The 23,014-nt window shown below is 51.9% G+C and overlaps 1 long non-coding RNA gene and 1 pseudogene across 1 annotated transcript in view; one reads left to right on the plus strand and one right to left on the minus strand.

Moving 5' to 3' along the window:
* The window catches only part of LOC117082673, a 28,812-nt gene extending 5,810 nt beyond the window's left edge, over positions 1 to 23,002 (minus strand). Inside the window, exons 1-2 of the long non-coding RNA XR_004436727.1 lie at positions 22,898 to 23,002; positions 14,290 to 14,377 (exon numbers count right to left, since the gene is read on the minus strand). This is a non-coding gene — a long non-coding RNA (uncharacterized LOC117082673). The remainder of the gene's footprint in view (positions 1 to 14,289; positions 14,378 to 22,897) is intronic.
* Positions 18,068 to 19,812, plus strand: LOC117082666 (annotated as a pseudogene).
* Positions 23,003 to 23,014: the final 12 nt, after the last annotated feature.

Genomic DNA, 23,014 nt, shown 5'->3' on the forward strand with positions numbered 1-23,014 from the left:
AAGAGACGCACAGCTTTTCTGGGCTGAGACAGGCAGTAGCAGGCCTGTCTGGTGTAGACTCACTTCCGCTGCCTCCTGCCCATCAGTACCCTTGCCTCTCAGGGACTGTCCTGCCCCCTACAACCCAGCTCAGCTGCAAGGAGCCGAGGGGGTCATCAGGTGACAAAGGCCCCCATCTGATGAGTCATCCTTGGGTTTCAGGTAGGCTCAAATCCCACAAGTCACTCACATGCTCAGTGCCAGAGCAGCCACCCTGTGCAGGGGCGAGACATCTCCAGAGAGGAGGGGCCTTGTCTTCTGGTCCTGGACAAGCACAAAATGGACTCGGACAGATGTGGGGTGATTGTACTTGTCAGGCTCCGTGGGACTCACTGTGTGCTCCCTCATGCAAAGCCCCTCTATGGTTCCCCATGCTCTTGGGATGAGGTCAGACTCTCCATTGCCCACCTGCCCTATCACCTCTTCAACCTCACCTTGCACCCCGCCCCACCAGGATCACCCCATGGACCAGACCTTTCCAGCCCATTACCTGCTCTAAGCTGTTTCCTCTACCTGGGAGGCTCCTGTGTCTGGGCTCTTTGGGAAAAATCCTGCCCCCAACGTTGTTTCAGATATCCGGACCTCCCATGTACTGCCTCTCCTCTGTATCCCCCACCGCCACCCTGGGGCTCTGGCTGCTCAGCCTCCCTCAGGCCAGCTCCTCCTCCACTATGGCTACAGGAGCCAATTCTTAATCTAGCTGAGGATCCCTGTGCCCCTGGAGGGAGAGTCCTGTCAGTTCACTCTTCTGCCCTCTTTATATATGGGATGGATGAAGGCATGTGCATCTGTGTCTGCATGCATGGCTGAGAGGGCATGCATGTCTGTGTATGTGAGTGTGCGCATGCACAGGTATGTGAGTGTGGGTACAGCTGTGTCTGTGTGTCCATGGCTGGGCCTCTGGGTGCACGTGTGTGTGTGTGTTTGACTGTGTCTGTGTGTGCATCTCTGAATCTGTGTGTGCATGGCTATGTCTCTGAGTGCTGTGTGTGGTTCATGTGTGTGTGCCTATGTGAGACTCTGTGCATGCTCCTGTGCCTGTGTATTTTGGTTTGGGTTCCTCTAGAAGCCAACCCTGGGAAAGGATTCAAGAATAATTGTAATTAGGCCGGGCGCGGTGGCTCAAGCCTATAATCCCAGCACTTTGGGAGGCCGAGATGGGCGGATCACGAGGTCAGGAGATCGAGACTATCCTGGCTAATACGGTGAAACCCCATCTCTACTAAAAAATACAAAAAACTAGCCGGGCGACGAGGCGGGCGCCTGTAGTCCCAGCTACTCGGGAGGCTGAGACAGGAGAATGGCGTGAACCCGGGAGGCGGAGCTTGCAGTGAGCTGAGAGCCGGCCACTGCACTCCAGCCTGGGCGGCAGAGCAAGACTCCGTCTCAAAAAAAAAAAAAAAAAAAAAAAAAGAATAATTGTAATTAATTTGTCTGGGAGGTGATTCTAGGCAACACCCAGAGGGGGCATTATGAAGCAAGTGACTTCTGTGGCAGAGCCGGGCTCAATCCTGCTGGAGAGCTGTGCAACAGGCTGCAGAACATGCCAGGGTCACCCTGGCTGAGGTGTGAGGAAGTCGAGGGGTTTTTCCACCCATTCTTGGCAGCCCTGGTTGAGGCCTGGCATTTCCTGTCTGCCCTACACGCAGGTTTCAAGGCCCCTGGGCAAAGAAAGCCCTCAGGCACAGGGTCTCCAGTACTGGCAGCTGGAAGTCAGGCTTGTGTCACCCAGATTTGTCTAACAAATCAATGGTGACACGTCTTTTTTTTTGTCTGACAAAAAAATGGTGAGTGGCAGGGGCCCAGGTGGAAAGTCAACACAAGCCTCTCCACTGTGTGTACATGTTTATGTGTATGCACTGTGCCCTGTCACGCTACCTGGACGCAGGGACTCCAGTGACCTCTCCTTGCACAAGCCTCTGCTGGTTTGGGAAAGATTGGCACAACATCAGCCAAGCTCTGGCCTTGCCTTTCTTCCCTCCCGGAACCAGGCTGGCTCGAGATCTGAGCCATGGATCTGCACCCACTTTGGGGAGTTCCTGCCCTTGGGCTACAGTAAAGGCCAAGAGTCAAAGTGTGGTGGGGGCTGAGGCAGCAGGATCGCTTGAGCCCAGGAGTTCAAGGTTACAGTTATGTTTGCGTCACTGCACTCCAGCCTGGGTAAGACAGCGAGACCCTGTCTCAAAAAAAAAAAAAAAAAAAAAAAAAAAAAAAAACAGTGGTTGCAGGGTAGGGACAGGGAGATGAGGAAGGCCCTACAGTGGAGAAAGAACCAGGACCAGAACCCAGCCCTCCTTTGTCTGAACCTTGCTGCCCACAGGAGCCTGGACAGTGGCTCAAATGCCACACAGGTAAGCTTGGTCTCTGCCCTGTAGGCAGTGGGAAGTGCTAGGAGCTGGGCGTTCCTGTGAGGAGCACAGTCAACATTGTGAGCAGGGCTGGATGTTGAGCTGTGAGAGGGAAACTAGAAGCTGGAACATCTAGAGGAGGCTTTTAAGAGAAGCAGAGCGGCCAGGCGCGGTGGCTGACGCCTGTAATCCCAGCGCTTTGAGTGGCCAAGGTGGGCAGAACACTTGAGGTCAGGAGTTCAAGACTGGGGTGACAAATATGGTGAAACCCCGTCTCTACTAAAAATACAAAAAAGATTAGCTGTGTGTGGTGCTGCATGCGTATAGTCCCAGCTACTTGGGAGGCTGAGGCAGGACAATTGCTTGAACCCAGGAGGTGGAGGTTGTAGTGAGCCAAGATCGAGCCACTGCACTCCAGCCTGGGTGACAGAGTAAGACTCTGTCTCAACAACAACAACAACAATAAAAAGGAGCAGAGCTGGGCAGATTGCGCAAAGCCTTAGTATGACAAGTAACTAGCCCAGGTCCAAAAGGGGTGTGACTGGGGTAACACTGGCAGGTGGTTAGTTCTCCTCTTTGGGGAGGGGAAGTGGCCAGTTACCACTGTCTCAGCAAGGTTTAGAAATTCAGGAGCTCTGGGACAGGGCTGATGACAAGGGGCCAAAGGAATGGGGAGAGGGGGAGCTACCAGGTCTCACTGGGCAGGTCTAATGGTTATTAGGCCAGGGGGAGTAGAAGGGGCTACGGAGGAAGTGTGAGAATAAATTGGGGAGAGTGTCGAGGAGCAACATGGACAATGCGGGGGAGACTGGGGTGACACAGGAGGAGTTTGAGCACCCTCGACAAAGAGGGAGCACGGAGGCCTCTAGGCCTGGAGACCTGAGAAGCAGCAGGTGGAAAAGGACCCAGCCCCAGGGAGACAGTGACAGCACAGAGATGCAGCAGGGGCACTGGGCAGTGCCAGGCTGTGAGGCACCAGAATTCCCAAATGCACAGTTGGGAGCAGTATCAAGGACTGAGGCAGCTGGGGAGTTTAGGGAGACAGTGAGAGGTACCCCTGAAGCCTACTGGGGCAGAGCAGGAAGGAACTATGGCTGGAGCCTGGGGAAGCCAGGACCCTGGGGGAGTCTTTAGAAGCTAGTAGGGAAGGGATAGGGTCTCCCCTGAGGTTTACAGGGTGGGGTGCTGTAGAGGGTCAGGGGATGGGATCAAGAGAGAAGGTGACAGGTCGAGGGGGTCTGTAGGGGAGAGCTGAGCTCATGGGCTTAGAGTTGCGTAGATAGACTCAAATCCCAGGTGCAACATTACCTTGCTGTGTAACCCTAGGCAAGATCTTGAACTCTCTGAGCCACAGTTGCCTCATGTGTAATGAAGATTGTAACTGAAGCCAGTTGTATTATTTTCCAAGAACTGGGTGGCTCGAAACAACAGAAATGTATTCTCTTACAATTCTGAAGACTGAAAGTCAGAAATCAAGGTGTTGCCAGGGCCATTCTCCTTCCAAAGGCCCCAGGAGAGGACCCTTCCTTGACTCTTCCAGTTTCTGGTAGCCCCAGGAGCTCCTTGGATTGTGGCAGCATCATTCCAATGTCTGTCTCCTTCTTCACATGGCTGTCTTTTTTTGTTGTTTGTTTTAGATAGGGTCTCGCTTTGTCACCTAGGCTGTAGTGCAGTAGTGCAATCTTGGCTCACTGCAACCTCTGCCATCTGGGCTCAAGCAATTCTCTTGCCTCAGCCTCTTGAGTGGTTGGGATTACAGGCGTACACCACCATGCCCAGCTAATTTTTTTTTTTTTTTTTTTTTTTTGGAGACGGAGTTTCACTTTTGTTGCCCAGGATGGAGTGCAATGATGCAATCTCGGCTCACCGCAACCTCTGCCTCCTGGGTTCAAGCAATTCTTCTGCCTCAGCCTCCCAAGTAGCTGGGATTACAGGCATGCGCCACCACACCAGCTAATTTTTTTTTTTTTTTTGAGACGGAGTCTCGCTCTGTCACCCAGGCTGGAGTACAGTGGCCAGATCTCAGCTCACTGCAAGCTCTGCCTCCCGGGTTTACGCCATTCTCCTGCCTCAGCCTCCCGAGTAGCTGGGACTACAGGCACCCGCCACCTCGCCCGGCTAGTTTTTTGTATTTTTAGTAGATAACGGGGTTTCACTGTGTTAGCCAGGATGGTCTCGATCTCCTGACCTCGTGATCCGCCCGTCTCGGCATCCCAAAGTGCTGGGATTACAGGCTTGAGCCACCGCGCCCAGCCCAGCTAATTTTTTAAATAGAGATGGGGTTTCTCCATGTTGGTCTGGCTGGTCTTGAACTCCTGACCTTAGGTGATCCACCCGCCTTGGCCTCCCAAAGTGCTGGGATTACAGGCATGAGCCACCGCGCCTGGCCTAATTTTTGTATTTTTTAGTAGAGGCGAGGTTTCACCATGTTGACCAGGCTAGTCTCAAACTCCTGACCTCAAGTGATCTCCCCACCTCAGCCTCCCAAAGTGCTGGGATTACAGGTGTGAGCCACCATGCCCGGCCATGACTGCCTTCTCTATGTGGCTCTGTGTCCAAATTTCCCTCTTCTTATAAGGACACCAGTCATGGGATTAGGGCCCACCCTAATCTAGTATAAACTCTTTTTTTTTTTCTTTTCTGACGTCCTCTGTTGCCCAAGCTGGAGTTCAGCGGTGTAATCATAACTCTCTGCAGCCTCCACTTCTGGGGCTCTAGCGATCCTCCCAACTCAGCCTCCCGAGTAGCTGGGATTACAGGCGCTCACCACCACGCCCGGCTAATTTTATAATTTTAGTAGAGACGACGGTTCTCCATGTTGGTCAGGCTGGTCTCGAACTCCTGACCTCAGGTGATCCACCCACCTTGGCCTCCCAAAGTGCTGGGATTACAGGCATGAGCCACCACGTCTGGCCTACACTAGAATGATTTATAATCCTTTATACTCAGTAAGGGGATTGCTGGGTCAAATGGTATTTCCGGTCCTTGAGGAACCGCCACATTGTCTTCCACAATGGTTGAACTAATTTATACACCTACCAGCAGTGTAAAAGTGTTCTTATTTCTCCACATCCTCTCCAGCATCTGTTCTTTCCTGACTTTTTAATGATCGCCATTCTAACTGGTGTAAGATTAAAAGAAAATTTCACGCCAATATTCCTGATGAACATTGATGCCAAAATCCTCAATAAAATACTGGCAAACTGAATTCAGCAGCACATCAAAAAGCTTATCCATCACGATCAAGTCAGCTTCATCCCTGGGATGCAAGGCTGGTTCAACATACGCAAATCAATAAATGTAATCCATCACATAAACAGAACCAATGACAAAAACCACGTGATTATCTCAACAGATGCAGAAAAGGCCTTCGATAAAATTCAACACCCTTTCATGCTAAAAATTCTCAATAAACTAGGTATTGATGGTATCTCAAAATAATAAGAGCTATTTATGACAAACCCACAGCCAATATCATACTGAATGGGCAAAAGCTGGAAGCATTCCCTTTGAAAACCAGCACAAGACAAGGATGCCCTCTCTCACCCCTCCTATTCAACACTGTATTGGAAGTTCTGGCCAGGGCAATCAGGCAAGAGAAAGAAATAAAGGGTATTCAAATAGGAAAACAGGAAGTCAAATTGTCTCTATTTGCAAATGCCATGATTGTATATTTAGAAAACCCCATCATCTCAGCCCCAAATCTCCTGAAGCAACTTCAGCAAAGTCTCAGGATACAAAATCAATGTGCAAAAATCACAAGCATTCTTATACACCAATAATAGACAAACAGAGAGCCAAATCATCAGTGAACTTCCATTCGCAATTGCTACAAAGAGAATAAAATACCTAGGAATACAGCTAGCAACGGATGTGAAGGACCTCTTCAAGGAGAACTACAAACCACTGCTCAAGGAAATCAGAGAGGACACAAATGGAAAAACTCTTTCTAATTTAATAACATCTGCAAGGCACCTATTTCCAAATAAGGTCATATTCACAGGTACTGGGTGTTAGGATTTGAATATATCTTTATAACAACCATAGGGCATAGGGTTGCTATAAGGATTTAACTGCAGGCCTAGAACATAGTAAACTCTCAATAAATGGTAGCTTTGAAAAGAAGGGCAGGTTAGGGGAGGCTGAGGGAACTCAGGCTGGCAGACTTTTCCTGCATGTGTCCACATACTCACACATGCACAGGAGGCAAAGGACCACCCATGGAATCCACCCAGGAGGGCCAGGACAGGGGACTCAGGGGCCTCAGCCTGTGCTCACCTGCTCAGCAGAGCTGAGCTCAGGGCATAACGTCAGCTTCCTGGGCAGAAGAGCTGCCAGAGTCAAAGCTTTGCTCGTCAGAAAATTCCTTGGGAATGTTGAGCAAGGCCACCCCTGACATCATGTGCAAATTTGCAGACAACCTCTGCACCTAAGGCTACTCAGACCCGCAGCCTTGCCTCAATGGGGTGGCAGACTCTGTGTGCCACCAGCACACCCACTCACAGGGCAGAGGGGTCAGGACATAGAATCAGACAGGCCCCAGGGACCCCAGTGAAGCTTATAGGCAGCCATTCCCCACTGAACAGAGAAGTAGGTCAGAGCCAGGTCTGACATTCCCCCATTCCCTCTCCATAACACCCATGCATCTGGCAGTCAGGCAGGCCTAAGCTAAACCTTTTCCCCCCAGCTACCCACCGGGGTCATCCCCAAGCCAGGTCAGGGCCAGTGGAGGTTGGGGTGGAGAAGACAGGCTTGGCCCTAGTTCCCGCCCAACACAGAACCTTCTGGTTTCTGCCACAGGATGCCTTGCGAGCTTATCAGGGTCACTGTGGGCAGCTGGGTGAGCTAAGTTCATCTGTACTGCCGTGACCTCTGTGCAGATACATCAAGAACACAGAGTGCTCCAGGGTTAGGACAAGGGCAGCACTGATAAGGTTCATGGAACCAGTGACAGAGCACACAACTGCCCACAGGGTCACTCCCCTGTGCTCCAGCCTGGACACCTCAGCTCCCTCTCAACCCTTTCCCAAGGTGGCAGATGTATATGGGACCAGAAAGCCCCCTCTGTGTCCTCCTGTGTGAGAGCCCAGCTGCTTAGGTGTTTGTGACATTGGGCACCTGTGGGCCCGGGATTATGTGTGTATCTGAGAGATATTCAGGGTGTGCATCTATGAATGTGACCAACAGTCTGCCTTGCCAGGGCAGGCAGGAGTACAAGAGTAGGGGTGGAAGAATTGGGGGATGGGAAGAGGTTGCCCCACCAACATCTGGGGCAGGAACATTACGGGCAGAAGGGAGCAAAGGCCTGAGGTGCTCTTGAGGATTTGCAGGGTGGGTTTAAGGCACAGAAGAGTGAGTTGTGGGTGAATGTCAATGAGGTCAGTGGGCCTTGTTGACTCCTATAAGAACTTGGCTTCTACCTTGAGTGACAGTGAACCCTGGGGAGGCTTTGAGCAGAGAAGGAACTTCACATAGCTTAGCTTTTAAAAGATCACTGGCTGCTCTGAGATAGATCAGTGGTTTTCCAAGTGTGGTCCGACAGCAGCACCTGAGAACTTGTAGAAATGCAGATTCTCAGGCGCCCTGCTAAATCAGGACACCAGGAGCAGGGCACAGAGATGGTGTCATAGGAGCTCTCCAGGGATGACTTATTCCCCTCCAGCAACCTTGATCCAGGACTCCTGGAGAACTCCAACCCCACCAGACCCCACCAGATAGCTGCTGTGAGCAGAATGAGTTCTATGGTCAGCTGCATGTGGGAAATGAGGCTCCTGTACCCACACCCCTAAGTTCTCTCAACACACAGCCTTTTTTTTTCTTGAGATCGAGTCTTGCTTTGTCACCCAGACTGGAGAGCAGTGGCACCACCTCGGCTCAATGCAACCTCTGCCTCCCAGGTTCAAGCAATTCTCCTGCCTCAGCCTCCTGAATAGCTGGGATTACAGGTGCCCGCCACCACATACTTGGCTAATTTTTGTGTTTTTAGTGGAGATGGGTTTCACCATGTTGGCCAGGCTGGTCTTGAACTCCTGACCTTAGGTGATCCACCCACCTAAGCTTCCCAAACAGCTGGGATTTCAGGTTTGAGCCACCAAGCCCGGCCTAAACACACAGCCTTCTAAAGTTTCTCCAGATCCCACAAAAAAGAAACCAGGTCACCTTTGCTCAGGCCAGGTGAATTATATAATACCTTTTCTTAACTTACTTGACTATGGAATATTTTTTCCAGAGACCACTTCATGAACACAGGCCACACTGAAAAATGCTACTTCAGGTACATTTTGGTTTATTTCTCCTATACTGCACCCAGCACAGAGTGACCACCCAACAACTGCCCTTTGAAAAATGCATGAAGCTCCCCCATGGTGACCCTGATGAAACTCAGGTGATTTATAAACCAACTGACTTTTCCCCAAGCTCTGGAAGGACTTGACTTCAGCCCCTCATACACTGACTCCCTGGGCTGCCCTGGGAGTCCAACGGTCTGGAGGTTCCAAGCATAACAAGGGGAAGAGGGAGGGGCTGCTGTCTTGGCTTTCACGGAACAATGACCTCTCTGGTGCTTAGGGTCCCCACCCTGCCTAAGCTCAGGGCCAAGTCACGAGGCAGCTTCCCTAGAAGGCTTTTTTTTTTTTTTTTTTCCCCTGAGAACCACCCACTCAGCCCAGATGATGTGTTATCTGGGTCCCACTTATCTGGGACCCAGATAAGTGGGTCCCAGGAGGTCAGTCCAGCTAGCACTTGCCTGTAGGCTGGGCAACCACTCCTTTGGTCCTTGCACACAGCCAGGCATCAGGCCTGCCTCAGGGGCCCCTTTGAAGCCTCAAGAACAACTGAGCTCTCCTTTGTTCCCAAGGAAATCTCAGTGGAGGCCCATTCATTAGCGAGAGGCATCAGGGCATGAAGTTCAAGTAGACTCAGAAGCCTGAAGGTGCGGGAAATGCCAGAGGGGCCACAGAATCACAGCTTTCCCCATCATGGGTGCCAGAAGAGCCTTGAAACCACCAGGTCTATGCCTGTATTAACAGGTGGAGAATATGTAAAACTATTATATATCAATAACATTAAAAAATAGGTGAAGAATCTGAGGTCCAGAAACGAGACAGGACTGTTAGGGTCATACAGCTTGGCTCTCATGCCCTTGGGATCTCCCTGGTCAACGCTCTGGTCAGTTTAATAGTTCTCAGGGGTGTACAGAGCCATCAGGACAGACCTGAGCAGGATGGCCACAGAGGAGGCAGGCAGAGGGAGGGCCAGTAAGGGGTTCATGATAGTCCTGACTTCACCAGGAACGAGCGCAGCGGAAGGGATCATGATCCCAGGGAGCCAGGCTGCACTTGCGGTAGGGAGGTGGACATGAGGGGTGAAGCAGAGCAAGCCTGTGGCCCTGCACAGGCTTGTGTGACCTGTGTCACCCCATGTATGTGACCCCATGTATGTGCCTCTGTGACAAGGTCACAGCCCCGGGGGCACGCTGTGACTACACCATGTATCTACCTGTCACAAGATGCTGCTGTCCCTATGACCAGAGCAGTTGGCCATGTGGCCATGTGTGAAAGGGTGTTTGTGACTCTGGACACCTGTGGGCCTGGGATTATGCATGTATTTGAGAGATATTCAGGGTGTGCACCTAGGAATGTGACCAGCAGACCATGCTGCCAGACACTAGGCCCTAAGAACTTCCAAACTTGAAATGTCACTTCAGAGTGGCCAGCAGTTTTCTGTCTGCTGAGACACAAGCAGGCTGAGGAAAACTATTTTCTAAATGTGGTTACACAAATATAGAGTGAGAGCCCTTCTGCTGTACAGCTATGGTCATCTTCTGAGGTGGTGGTCACGGAAGAGAGAGGGAGAGGGACCAGGAGGGGGAACGAGGGTCTGACTGCAGCCTCCACTCCGGCTCAGCTTCAAGGGGCTTCAGTTGACTCCTGACCACACCATCCACAGACCAGCCTGAGATCAGAGGTGGCCTATCCCAGTGTGAGTTTAGAGAGAGCCATTGGGGAGGATGACATAGACACTGAGGAGGGCCCAGGGGAGCTTGTATATGCATGGGTAGCAGTGGAGTGGCAGTGTGTCGGGACATGGGCACTTACAGATCTCCCCAAGGAAGGCTCCTGAAGATGCTCAACTGGGTGCTAGCAAATGGCCTCGCTCTATTTCCCCTGGCCCTCTCCAGGCCATCTGCTGACCAGCCATCTGACCCTAGCTTTCCACACTCACCTCTTTGCTGACACAACCTGCCCATAAATGGCCCCATCTCTGGGCCCACAAATGGCCCTATCTCTGGGGCCTAAGGGCTCACCCACACACACTCACTTGCACATAGTTCACAGATAATCCTTGTTTATTTACCCACTCCATTCATTCATGCATTTATTTGTATGTTCATTCATTCGTTCAACAAATGCTCATTGGGTGCCTCTTGTGAGCCACCAGCCCTGTTGAACTTCTCCAACTCCCCAGGTCAGAGAAATGAAGGCACAGTCCCAATGGACCCTGGTGTGAGTAGCTCAGCAAAGAGGAACCTGGAGCCTGAGTGGGCTCATGGCCGTTAGCTGGGGGGAAGCACTGAGGGGTGTCACAACCAGGCCACTGCGTCAAGATGCATGGGCTCTGGAGGTTGGGTAAACACTGTGGCTGCCTTCCCCCAACCCCAGGCTGGGTCTGGCACCTAATGAGCTGGGGTTGAGTCCCAAGGCTTCAGAGCTGTCCTCTAACCCCAAAGCCTACAGAACAAGAACCATCCCTTGGCTGGTTCTCAGAGCCCCCTCAGTTGGGCCCAGATTGCCTTAGCTGCCCCATGCCCCCTTCCCACCAGCTACACCAGATAATGTGAGTTCCCTGAGGGCTTGGAGGACTATGGCCTTCCAGTTCCTCTGCACTGCCCCCTCCCAAGGGGGCCTGGAGCCCAGCTTCCAAGGCTCCCCAAGTCCCTCCAACTTCTCTGCCATGCCTCCTTGCTCACGTTTCAGTCACGATGATAATAATCATAATTAGATCTATCTAGTACTTCCTTGGCAGTGGGCATGGATGGGTGATATTTCCAACCCTCCCATATTCCAAAGCATAGTGGCCAGAGCTGGGGGTGACCAACAGTGTGGCACTAGATCCCCCGGCCTGGGGTGCTGGTCAGCTCCTGGCCTGCTCCACCCCAAATCATCGCCAGCTTGGCTCCTTCTCCTTCAGGACTCACCCTGAACATCCTTTCCTCAGAGAGGCCTCTCTAAGCTTCCAAACAGAGCAGCCACTGTCCTTGTCACTCTGAGCACCATGTGAGCTCTCACCCTCACAAGATTATGTGTCTGGATGCTGTGTCCTTCTGGACATCTGTCTACCCCACCAGAGTGTCCACTCCGTGAGAATAGGGACTACATCTACCTTGTTCACAGCTGCCATCCTGGAACCTAGTTCAACACTAGGCAAACAGTAGGTATACAGTAAGTATTTGCTGAATAAAAAAAGCCTATTGATCCATTTCCTGGAAGCTGCCTCACTCCATCAAGGATCTGAGGCCACTCACAAGAACATACACAATTCAAGAGGAGAGAAAAAAACCATAAAGTTGGAATAAAAGATTCTGACCTGGCTTGGCGCGGTGGCTCACGCCTGTAATCCCAGCACTTTGGAAGGCTGAGATAGGAGAATCACGAGGTCAGGAGATCAAGACCATCCTGGCTAACATGGTGAACCCCTGTCTCTACTAAAAATACAAAAAAAAATAAAAAATAAAAAATAAAATTAGCTGGGCGTGGTGGTGGGTGCCTGTAGTCCCAGCTACTCGGGAGGCTGAGACAGGAAAATGGTGTGAGCCTGGGAGGCAGAGCTTGCAGTGAGCCGAGATCGCACCACTTCACTCCAGGCTGGGTGACAGAGTGATACTCTGTCTCAAAAAAAAAAAGAAGATTCTGATGTTTGACCTAGTGGTTTTCTTTCTTTCTTTTTCTTTTCTTTTCTTTCTTTCTTTCTTTTTTTTTTTTTTTTTTGAGACAGAGGAGTTTCACTCTGTCACCCAGGCTGGAGTGCAATGGCGTGATCTCGGCTCACTGCAACTTCCGTCACCCGGGTTCAAGCAGTTTTCCTGCCTCAGCCTCCTGAGTAGCTGGGATTACAGGCACCTACCATCACGCCCAGCTAATTTTTGTATTTTTAGTAGAGTCAGAGTTTCACCATGTTGGCTAGGCAGTGTTTTGTTTCTAAATACCCCACAGAAGTCCTCACACCACATGAGGAAACATGTTCAAGGACACTGATAGAAGTAACCCACTGGAAACTAGCAAATGAACAGTAAGGGGCTAGACAAGTGAATCATGGTGCATCAGCAGGGTGGAATATTATGCGGCTGTCAAAAGGATGCAGCCCTCTTCAAGGTGTAGTATTAAATACAAAAAGCAAAGACCAAACAAGAAAAAATTTTTTATATGTTCAGGTGATCAACTGATAAATATTGAATGAATAAGTAGAATCTTTCTGAAAGGACCTATGAGAACTCAGGAGTATCGGTTGTGTATGGAAAGAGACCTGGATAAGGGAAATCTCTGTTTACTCTGTCACACTATTTACATTATCATATGCAAATATCTATTCAAATAAATAAGCTTTTGTTATTTAAAAAAATGAAAATTCAAAGTGCTCATATAAAAGTCTGTATGTGATTAGGCCAGGCCTAGTGGCTCACAGCTGTAATTCCAGCACTTAGGGAGGCCAAGGTGGGAGGATCACCTGAGGCCAGGGCCTGGCAACATAATAAGACACCATCTCTACAAAAAAATTAAAAATTAGCCAGGCATGGTGGTGCACATCTGAGTCCCAATCACTCAGGAGGCTGAGTCTAGAGGATCACTTGAGTTCAGGAGGTTGAGGCTGCAGTGAGCCATGATTGTATTACCGCACTCCATCCTGGGAGAGAGAGTGAGACCATGTCTCTCTTTTTTTTTTTTTTTGAGACAGAGTCTCGCTCTGTCACCCAGGCTGGAGTGCAGTGGCGCGATCTCGGCTCACTGCAAGCTCCGCCTCCCGGGTTCACGCCATTCTCCTGCCTCAGCCCCCGAGTAGCTGGGACTACAGGCACCTGCCACTGCGCCCGGCTAACTTTTTGTAGTTTTAGTAGAGACGGGGGTTCACCGTGTTAGCCAGGATGGTCTCGATCTCCTGACCTCGTGATCCGTCCGCCTCGGCCTCCCAAAGTGCTGGGATTACAGGCGTGAGCCACCGCGCCCGGCAAGAGACCATGTCTCTTAAAAAAAAAAATCTGGATATGAGTCTCTTCCAGAAATACAAGCAGCAGCTCTGGACACACCAGGAGCCAGAGCTGAAATGTGTCTGTCCTTCAGCCCAGGGGTCCAGGGTACTCACTGTCCTCACCTGTCTGGACCCTACGGGCCTCTGCACTGCTGACCGCAGGTCTATGCTGCAAAAGCTAAGGCTTATTAGGTCTACAGAGTGAGGAGCAGGGCTGAGAAGTCTTCCCCAAGGTAAGGGGTTGTTACTTAGCTCTCCTTTGCTAATTTCACTCTCAACTCCAAAGGCCCCATCAAGGCCATGGCAATTCTAAGGCAGGTGAACGTTGGTGTTGGCATCACAAGCCTGCTAGTCTTGCACAAGAATCCGTTAACTCAGTGTCAGTGGGGACCCAACAGCCTCTGGTCTCACTTCCCATACCAGGGCCGGAGGGTTTTGATTAAATTCAAAGTCCTGGAGAGAGGGTGCCACCAGTAGCCCCTTGGGTAGCTTGGTCCCAGGGTCTTGACAAGGAAGTGGATGACAAGGTGAAGACCCAGTGATTGAGGTGCAGCTGCAGGTAGGCAGGCCCAGCTTACATCCTGACTCCTGCTCTGAAACTTTGGACAAGTCACCTTCCCAAGGCTCAGTTCCCTCATCTGTAGCCCACAGCTAATATTACCTGCATGCTGTTTCCAGGAACAGGTGCCTCCACCAATCACAGCAGCAGCGTCTCATCGACCTTGTGAGTGGAAACCCTTGTGAGGGTTCTCCAGATAAACAGAAGCAACAGGAGAGAGAGAGAGATGGATTTTAAGGATTTGGTTCACATGACCGTGGAGGCTGATAAACTGGAACTCGGTAGGGAAGGCTGGCTGGCTTGAAGCTCAGACAATATCTCTACGTTATATCTTGCGGCAGAACTTCTCCTTTTCCAGGAAACCTTGGTTTTTGCTCTGAAGGCCTTCGGTTGATTGACTGAGGCCCATATTACTGGTGATAATCTCCTTTACTTAAAGTCAGCAGTTTTAGATGTTAATTACATGTACAAAATACTTTCTCAGTAATATCTAGACTAGGTTTTTGTTTTGTTTTGTTTTTTGTTGTTGTTGTTTTTGAGATGGAGTTTCACTGTTGCCGAGGCTGCAGTGCAGTGGCTTGATCTTGGCTCACTTCAACCTCTGCCTCCCGGGTTCAAGTGATCCTCCTGCCTCAGCCTCCAGAGTAGCTTGGATTACAGGCGTATGCCACCATGCCCACCTAATTTTTGTATTTTTAGTAGAGATGGGGTTTCACCATGTTGGCCAGGGCCTCGGCCTCCCAAAGTGCTAGGATTATAGGCATGAGCCACCACGCCTGGCCTAGACTAGTATTTAATCAAACAATGCGCACCATAGCTTTGCCAAGTTGACACACAGCATTTAGCCAGTACAGAAAATACGACTCCCTTTCTGTACATGAGGAAATTCAAGCTCAGAGAGGCTGTGCCAACTGCTTAAGAACATAGAGCACACAGAGGATGGAGCAGGGAGTCGAACCCAGGCAGGGCACCGCCTCCACATTCTGAGAATGGGGCTGCAGGTAGCTGCTTCACAGGGGGCCTGTGAGAGTTGAAACACACAGTGCCTGGTACCACACTACAGTAGAGACACAATTCAATTTGGTAGTGACTGTTATTACTACTACTGTTAACACAGATCATTCAATAAGGAGCTGACTGTGGGAGCAGGGAGAGGAGACAGGGAGGAGGGGGCTGCTGTTCCCCACCATTGGAGATGAGTTTTAGGGTGACAGCAAACCCTTTCCTCTTTCCAGAAGGGCCCTCTTTCTTCCTTCTAGGAACCTCCAAGGAGGGAGCCAAGGAGGGTGGGAGGCCTCTGCCAGGCTGTGGGCCCTGGGTGCTGTGCAACTGGGCCCAGAACAGCTGGCCAGGTGCAGGGGAGAGAGTGAGCAGTATCCACCAGTGTGTGGGGTCTGGAAGGAGTCCTGCCTTCTGAGGCTGTGGCTGGCTGCCCAGAAGTTCCTGGAAGTGGGCAACCTCTCCTGAGTTGGGTGGCCGGCGGCTGGCCAGAGCCTTGGCCAGCCTCCTTGGCTAAGTGCTCCCATCTGCCTGCCCAAACTGGTCCTGTCATCCAGAAATAGAAAAATGCCTCCCCTGAGACCTGAGACCCTTGAAGCTGCCCCAGCCTCATTCTTCCCATCTTCTTCACCCTGCCCCCACAGGGTGGACATAATCACAGAGCCAGGTCAAACATTTGCACACAGCGGCTGCTGCTGCCATCTTTGCTCAGCAGATTCGCATGCTCCCTGGCCTTCTCCTTACTGGCCCTGCCTAGCTGATCCACGTTCACTCTCTTCTCACTCCTGCTCCCCTTTGTTCCAGCTTCCTTGTGTCTGGGCAAAGAAGGGGTGCAGGTAGGCCTTTAAATGCCAACAGGGCCAGAGAGAAATAAGGTCCCTGAATTGGTGGATAATTGTACTGTTGATGATGGCAGGATTCTAACGTCTCCCGGCCTGGCTCTACCACACACCCCTCCCTCTCCCTGCTCTCTTGACTCCAGCCTCCCTGTCTTCCTCCATGCTCCTTCTCCACACCAAGCTCCCTCTAGCCTTCACTGAGGGCCCCTCAGCCTGGTCGCTCTGTCCCAGGTGTCATCTCCTTGACACCAGGGTGCAGCCCTGAGGTGGGTCCCCCTTCCCATGCCGCCGTTCTCCAGTCCAGCACCCTTGTCCACACTGGTCACAGCCTGCTACGGCTTCTTTGCTGATGTCTGTCTGCCCAACAGCTCAGAAGGACAGGGAGGGAGCTTTCCCCACACTGCGCATCCTCATCCGCCCAAGCCCCTGCAGTGGATCAGGTAGACCAGTGCCCCTTGAAAGTGATGAGGCAGGGGCAGGCACAGCTGGCCAGAGGAGAGGGCTCAGCCTGTGCCTGCCTCTGCCCCATTAGGGGCCCTAATCTGCCTGATCCACATGCAGGGGGTTGGGGGGATGATGACAAGCATGGAGGAATCCACCTCTGGGCCAGTCCCTTCCAGGGAGCCACTAATAGCTAGCCTGATCCTTCCCCTAGCCACTGATCCCAGACCCTCCTCCAGAGGCTGTGAGCACAGTGTGGGAGACATAGAAATCAGGACATCTGGGTCTCCCTGCAGCCCAAACATCACTTTCTGTGTGACCTCGAGCAAGTCCTCTCCCCTCTCTGAGTCTTAGTCTCCCTGGCTGTAAAATGGCTTAGGGCTGGGAACACACACCGGTGCCTACAAGGCCAGGAAGGTGTCGCTGCTTGGACATTACATTCCTCAGGGTTGGGGACACACTGAAGGGAGGGCTGATAGAGAATTGGAGAGAGCACACCCTGCCTGGGCCAGCCCAGGCGCTCCAGGTCTGCTGATTCCTCAAAAGAAGCTGAACATCTGAGGCTTGAGAAATCTCCTGCTGGTTAAATGTTGACAATGAATTAACATTTTATTACAAAACAAGAACGTCAGGCGCAGTGGTTCATGCCTGTAATCCCAGGCCGAGGATTTGGGAGGCAGAGGCGGGCAGATCACAAGGTCAGGAGATCGAGAACATCCCGGCTAATACGGTGAAACCCCGTCTCTACTAAAAATACAAAAAATTAGCTGGGTGTGGTGGCGGGCGCCTGTAGTCCCAGCTACTTGGGAGGCTGAGGCAGGAGGATGGCGTGAACCCAGGAGGCGGAGCTTGCAGTGAGCCGAGATTGCGCTACTGCATTGCAGTCCGGGCGACAGAGCGAGACTCTGTCTCAAAAAAAAAAAAAAAAAAAAAAAAAAATGGCAAGAACTACGTGGGCCACACAGCATTTATCTGGGCCACAGTTTGTGGCTGCTAGGCTGGAGGGCTGAGTTCATGGGTCCTCTGGGACATTTTCTGCTCTCTAGGATGGGGGCTGCTGCTCCCTGCAAAACCCCCTCACTTCAGACCTGCTTCCTGAAGCATTTATTGGCTTTGCTCCACTCCAGCCCCTCTCTCTCTTCTCGCAAACCAGAGCTCACCTGCTCTGCAACCACAGTCTAATGGGATTCCAAAGACAGGGTTAGGACAAGGCCAGCGCCAGAGACCTCAGAACCTTTTTGCTCTGCCAACCCCGAAATTCCATCTCACATGGTGGCTCCTGGGCCCCATCACTGTAAACTGGAGCTCATGCCTCCAACTGTTCAGGGCATAGCTGAGCTGTTTCCAGATCCTCTACCCACTGTGTGAGGCTGGCCCCCATCTACCACTGCATAGAAGGGCACTGACACCCCAAGGAGCAGCAGCAGCACAAGTTGGAGGAGTCCTATGTCCACCTGAGTTCTCCTTGAGAAGGATGCAGGATTTCTTGCTTGGCTGATAGATGTGGAAACTGAGGCCCAGAAGAAAGCAGCAGGTTTGCCCAGACTGAGCTACCTCACCTTCTTGGAGGGGTGCTGCTAAAAATAGTTCCTGGGAGATCGGGTCCTGGTGACGAGTGCTGCTTTCTCTCCCTGAGTCCACTCGCCAGCCTGCCACCCTCCACCACCACATCCTGCAAACCCACCCCTCTCCTGTACCAGGAACTTACTAACACCAGTACTATGCCCTACCAATATCCATTGCTGACCCCGGAGCAGAAGAAGGAGCTGTCTGACATCACTCATCACATCGTGGCTCTGGGCAAGAGCATCCCGGCTGCAGATGAGTCCACTGGGAGCGTTGCCAAGTGGCTGCAGTCCATTGGCACCAAGAATACTGAGGAGAACTGGTGCTTCTACCACCAGCTGCGACTGACAGCTGGCAACTGCATGAACCCTTGCATTGAGGGCGTCATCCTCTTCCATGAGATGCTGTACCAAAAGGTGGATGATAGGTGTCCCTTCCCCCAAGTTATCAAATCCAAGGGCAGTGTTGTGGGCATCAAGGTAGAAAAGGGGGTGCTATCCCTGGCAAGGGCAAATGGCGAGACCACCACCCAAGGGCTGAATGGGCTATCTGAGCGCTCTGCCCCAGACAAGAAGGATGGAACCCACTTTGCCAAGTGGCATCATGTGCTGAAGATTGGGAAACACACCACCTCAGCCCTCGCCATCATTGAAAATGCCAACATCAGCTGGGCGCAGTGGCTCACGTCTGTAATACCAGCACTTTGGGAGGCCAAGGTAGGCGGATCGCTTGAGGTCGGGAGTTCGAGACCAGCCTGGCCAACATGGTGAAATGTCCTCCTCTACTAAAAACACAAAAATGAGCTGGGCATGGTGGCACACACCTGTAATCTCAGCTACTCAGGAGGCTGAGGCAGGAGAATCATTTGAACCTGGGAGGCGGAGGTTGCATGAGCTGAGATTGCACCACTGCACTCCAGCCTGGGTGACAGACTGAGACACCGTTTCAAAAAAAGAAAAAAGAAAGAAAATAAAAGAAAATGGCAGTGTGTCAATGTCCTGGTCTGCTATGCCAGCATCTGCCAGCAGAATGGCATTGTGCTCATCGTGGAGGCTGAGATCCTCCCCAGTGGGGACCATGACTTGAAGTACTGCCAGTATGTAACCAAGAAGGTGTGGCTGCTGTCTACAAGGCTCTGAGTGACCACCACATCTACCTGGAAGGCACCTTGCTGAAGTCCAATATGGTCACCCCGGGCCAACCCTGCATCCAGAAGTTTTCTCACAAGGAGATTGCCATGGCAACTGTCACAAGCACTACACTCTAGGGAAGAAGTGGCCTAGAAGGATCACAACTGGGCCAGAACAGGGCCCACCCAGACTCATCACTGAGGCAGGTGGGGTCATTCTCATTTCACAGACACAAAAACTAAGCGCTACACTGCACAGTGTCCCCTGCTGTCCCTGGGATCACCTTCCTATCTGGAAGCCAGAGCAAGAAGGTGTCCATCAACCTCAATGCCATTAACAAGTGCCCTCTCCTGAAGCCCTGGGCCCTGACCTTCTCCTACAGCTGAGCCCTGCAGGCCTCTGCCCTGAAGGCCTGGGACAGGAAGAAGAATCTGAAGGCTGTGCAGAAGGAGTAAGTCAAGTGAGCCCTGGCCAATAGCCTCACCTGTCAAGGAAAGGACATTCCAAGCGGTCAGGCCGAGGCTGCTGCCAATGAGTCCCTCTTCATCTTTAACCACGCCTAGTACACGGAGGTGTTCTCAGGCTGCCCCCAACACTCCAGGCCCTGCCCCTCCCACACTCTCTTGAAGAGGGGGACTCCTCCTTGGGGCTCCAGGCTGGCTGGCTCTTGCCTCCCTCATGACAGTGGTGTGTGGTATTGTCCATGAATGCTAACTCCGTCACCCTTTCCAGCACACTGCTAATAAACAGCTATTTAAGGGGGGAAAATAAAAATAGTTCCCGGGGCCCAGAATAAAAAGGGTGAATTCTGGGGGCTGGGGTTGACATTTTCCTTTTGCCTTGACCATTGGATGGTACTATGTGCAGTAGCCCCTGACGGTGATAGTGATGGTGACGAAGACCATGATGCAGACTGGGTGGGAGGGAAAAAAGGCCCCAGCGCCATCCCTGGGATGGGGCCTGACCTTGCCTCAATTCCAGCTGCCCAGGGCCAGAGCAAGTGATAAGATGAGTTTATACTGTGGCTCTGAGAAGGAAGGGAGGGAGGGAGGGAGGGAGGAGGGAAAAGGAGGGAAGGAGGGCAGAGGGAGAGAAAGGGAAAAGAAGATGGGGAAGGAGGGAATGACAAGGGAGGAGTGACAGGTGAAGAAGGAGAAGGAGAAGAAGAAAAGAAAGAAGAAGAGGAGGAGGGGGCAGAGGCGGGAAGAAGAGGCCCAGAAGGATCACAATGGGAGCAGAATAGGGCCCACCCAGACTCATCACTGAGGTAGGTGGGGTCATTCTCATTTCACAGACACAAAAACTAGGACTTAGGGTATGACGTGATTTGCTCAAGATCTCAGAGTTAGGACTAGAACTTATGGCTTATGCCTTGCCCTTCAAGGCCTCAAACCTTGAACCACTCAAGAAACATATCCCAAGATACCTCACCCTTACCTCACCATAAAGGTGGGCTGGTTAAAATGCAGATTTCTGGGTCAAAATCAAAGGAATGTGACCCAGGAATCTGCATTTTGACCAGTACCCTGGGGGTGGTTCTTTGGGCCCTGACACTGGAAAACGCTGTGGCTCATTTAGGGCCTTTCTGGTCTGACCTCTTGGTGCCAGGCCCTGACCGTATTCCCGTTGCCCAGCTATTTGGGTTGACTCATGCTGATCCCCCAACCACCACCCCCACAGGGCTGAGCCTTTTCCATCCAAGCCTTCACCCACAGTCTCCCAGTCGCATGTAGATCCACCCTTCCTGCTAGCACCTGCTTCTCTTCTGGAAGCCTTCCTCGTGGTTGGGATCCTCCTCTTTCAGTGCCTGTTGGAGTAATAGCAGCCGCCTCCTCCTCCTCCTCCTCCTCCTCCTCCTCCTCCTCCTCCTCCTCCTCCGTCTGGAGTTGCTTACAACACCCTATTTCACTTTCCATGTGAGTCGGCCTTGTTTCCCAATCTTTCTCTATATTAAACAGGAAACTCCCAGAGGGCTAGGGACTTGCCAGTTTAAACAATAAGCCTCTGAAATACAGGACTTCACCTGACCCTCCCACCAGCCACAAGGGGCAGGGCTGGGAGAGCTTTACAAATCAGGAAACCAAGCCTTGAAGAGGTTGTGGCCTGCCCAAGTCTATGGCCAAGTAAGATTCACAGCTGGATTTGAAACGCATGCCCAACTCCATTATCCAGTTCTTTCTGCTTTGGCTTTGCCTCTGATCACCCCAAAAAAAACCCTGTGAGGGCTGGGCACAGTGTCTCATGCCTATAATCCCAACACTTTGGGAGGCTGAAGGTGATCACTTGAGGTCAGGAGTTCAAGACCATCCCGGCCAACATGGGGGTGAAACCCCATCTCTACTAAAAATACAAAAATTAGCTGGGCATGGTGGTGTAATCCCAGCTGCTTGGGAGGCTGAGGCAGAAGAATCGCTTGAACCTGAGAGGCAGAGGTTGCAGTGAGCCGAGATTGTGCCACTGCACTCTAGTCTGGGCAACAGAGGGAGACTCTGTCTCAAACAAACAAAACAACAACAAAACAAAAAACAAAAAACAAAAAACAAAAAACAACCCTGTGAGGCAGGCATTTCAGGGGTTATGATCCTATTGCCCAGCTAAGGAAAGCAAGGCCCAAAGATGAGCAAAGCACTCAATACCATCCTTATTCTGTTCCCACTTACAGCTGCACTTGGGTCCAAGTTTCTCTCTCATCTTCTCTGGGTGATGGGCACTGCCCAGGATCCCTTGGCAGAATGGCACAGAACTGGGTCTTGAGCTCTCAGACCAAAGCACGCATCCTGGACAGGTCCCACTGCCAATCTGAACCCAGGTGCCTCCTCTGAAGGTGGAGACTCGCCTCACCTGCCTTGCAGCCAGCTGGATGCTCAGAGAGGGAAATGCAAAGTACCTGGACACACCCTGGTCACCATCATTCTGGACTTTATCCCTCTTGTTAATGCTTAGCTGGGAAAGGAATACTCTCAACGGCCCTTTCCTCAAGAATGGAGAGTACCTCTGAGCCTGGCACAGGCCCAGCCCAACTCAGCCCAAGCCAAGCTGGGAAGGGTGTGGAGCAAGGAAGCCAGACCGGCATTCCTGAGAGGGGTTTGCCAAGCCCTACACTTCATGTGTTGTGCCAGAGAAACTCAGTGGAGGTATGGCCCAACGCTGACCTTTGGGATGGAGGCCTAAGCCACCCCGCTAGTGCCCAGGGTGGCCAGCAAGGGGCTTCAGACAACCCCGGATGGAAAATAAAAAGAGTGGCTAATATTTGTTACATGCTAACTATTGTCAGGCCCTGTGCCTCCCCCTCCGCCCCAAGTGCTCAGTGCTGTGGAATGGATGGGTTCCATCCAGCCCTGTTCCTCTGCCTCCTCTGGATCATCTTAGACCAGAAAGTGCCACAGCTGAGTGTCTCGCTTCTTCCGCATCCTGCCAGGACCACTCCATCTGTAGGGGATACAATCAACTCCACCTCCTTCGGGAAGCCCTTGTTCACAGTTTCCAAAGCAAGCCGCAGATGGGATGGATCCTGCTTAACACCTCGGCCCAGAACCCCTTGGATCTCCTTCTTCCTCCAGGTCCAAGACACCCATCTTAACAACCCTGTAGCCCCTAACTTGGCCCTAGCCGCCTCGACCTTGCCATTTTATACCCCAAAATCGGGGCGTAGGGTTCTGAAGCCCAGGGTAGTTGGTGGGGAGGCAGCACGAGAGTGCAGGATGAGGTCGGGGAAAAAAGACCTCGTCCGCTCACCGTCTGGCCCTTCCTCCTCCCAGCAGGCGAGCCGGGGAATCCCCGGCGGCACGGATAACCGCAGAGCCAAAGAAGTGGGCTTCTCTGCCCGGCCAGCCCAGCTTGTAGAGGGCGACG

Source organism: Trachypithecus francoisi, unplaced genomic scaffold (genome assembly GCF_009764315.1).
Source record: "Trachypithecus francoisi isolate TF-2019V2 unplaced genomic scaffold, Tfra_2.0 Lachesis_group0, whole genome shotgun sequence".
Taxonomy (NCBI): Eukaryota; Metazoa; Chordata; class Mammalia; order Primates; family Cercopithecidae; genus Trachypithecus; species Trachypithecus francoisi.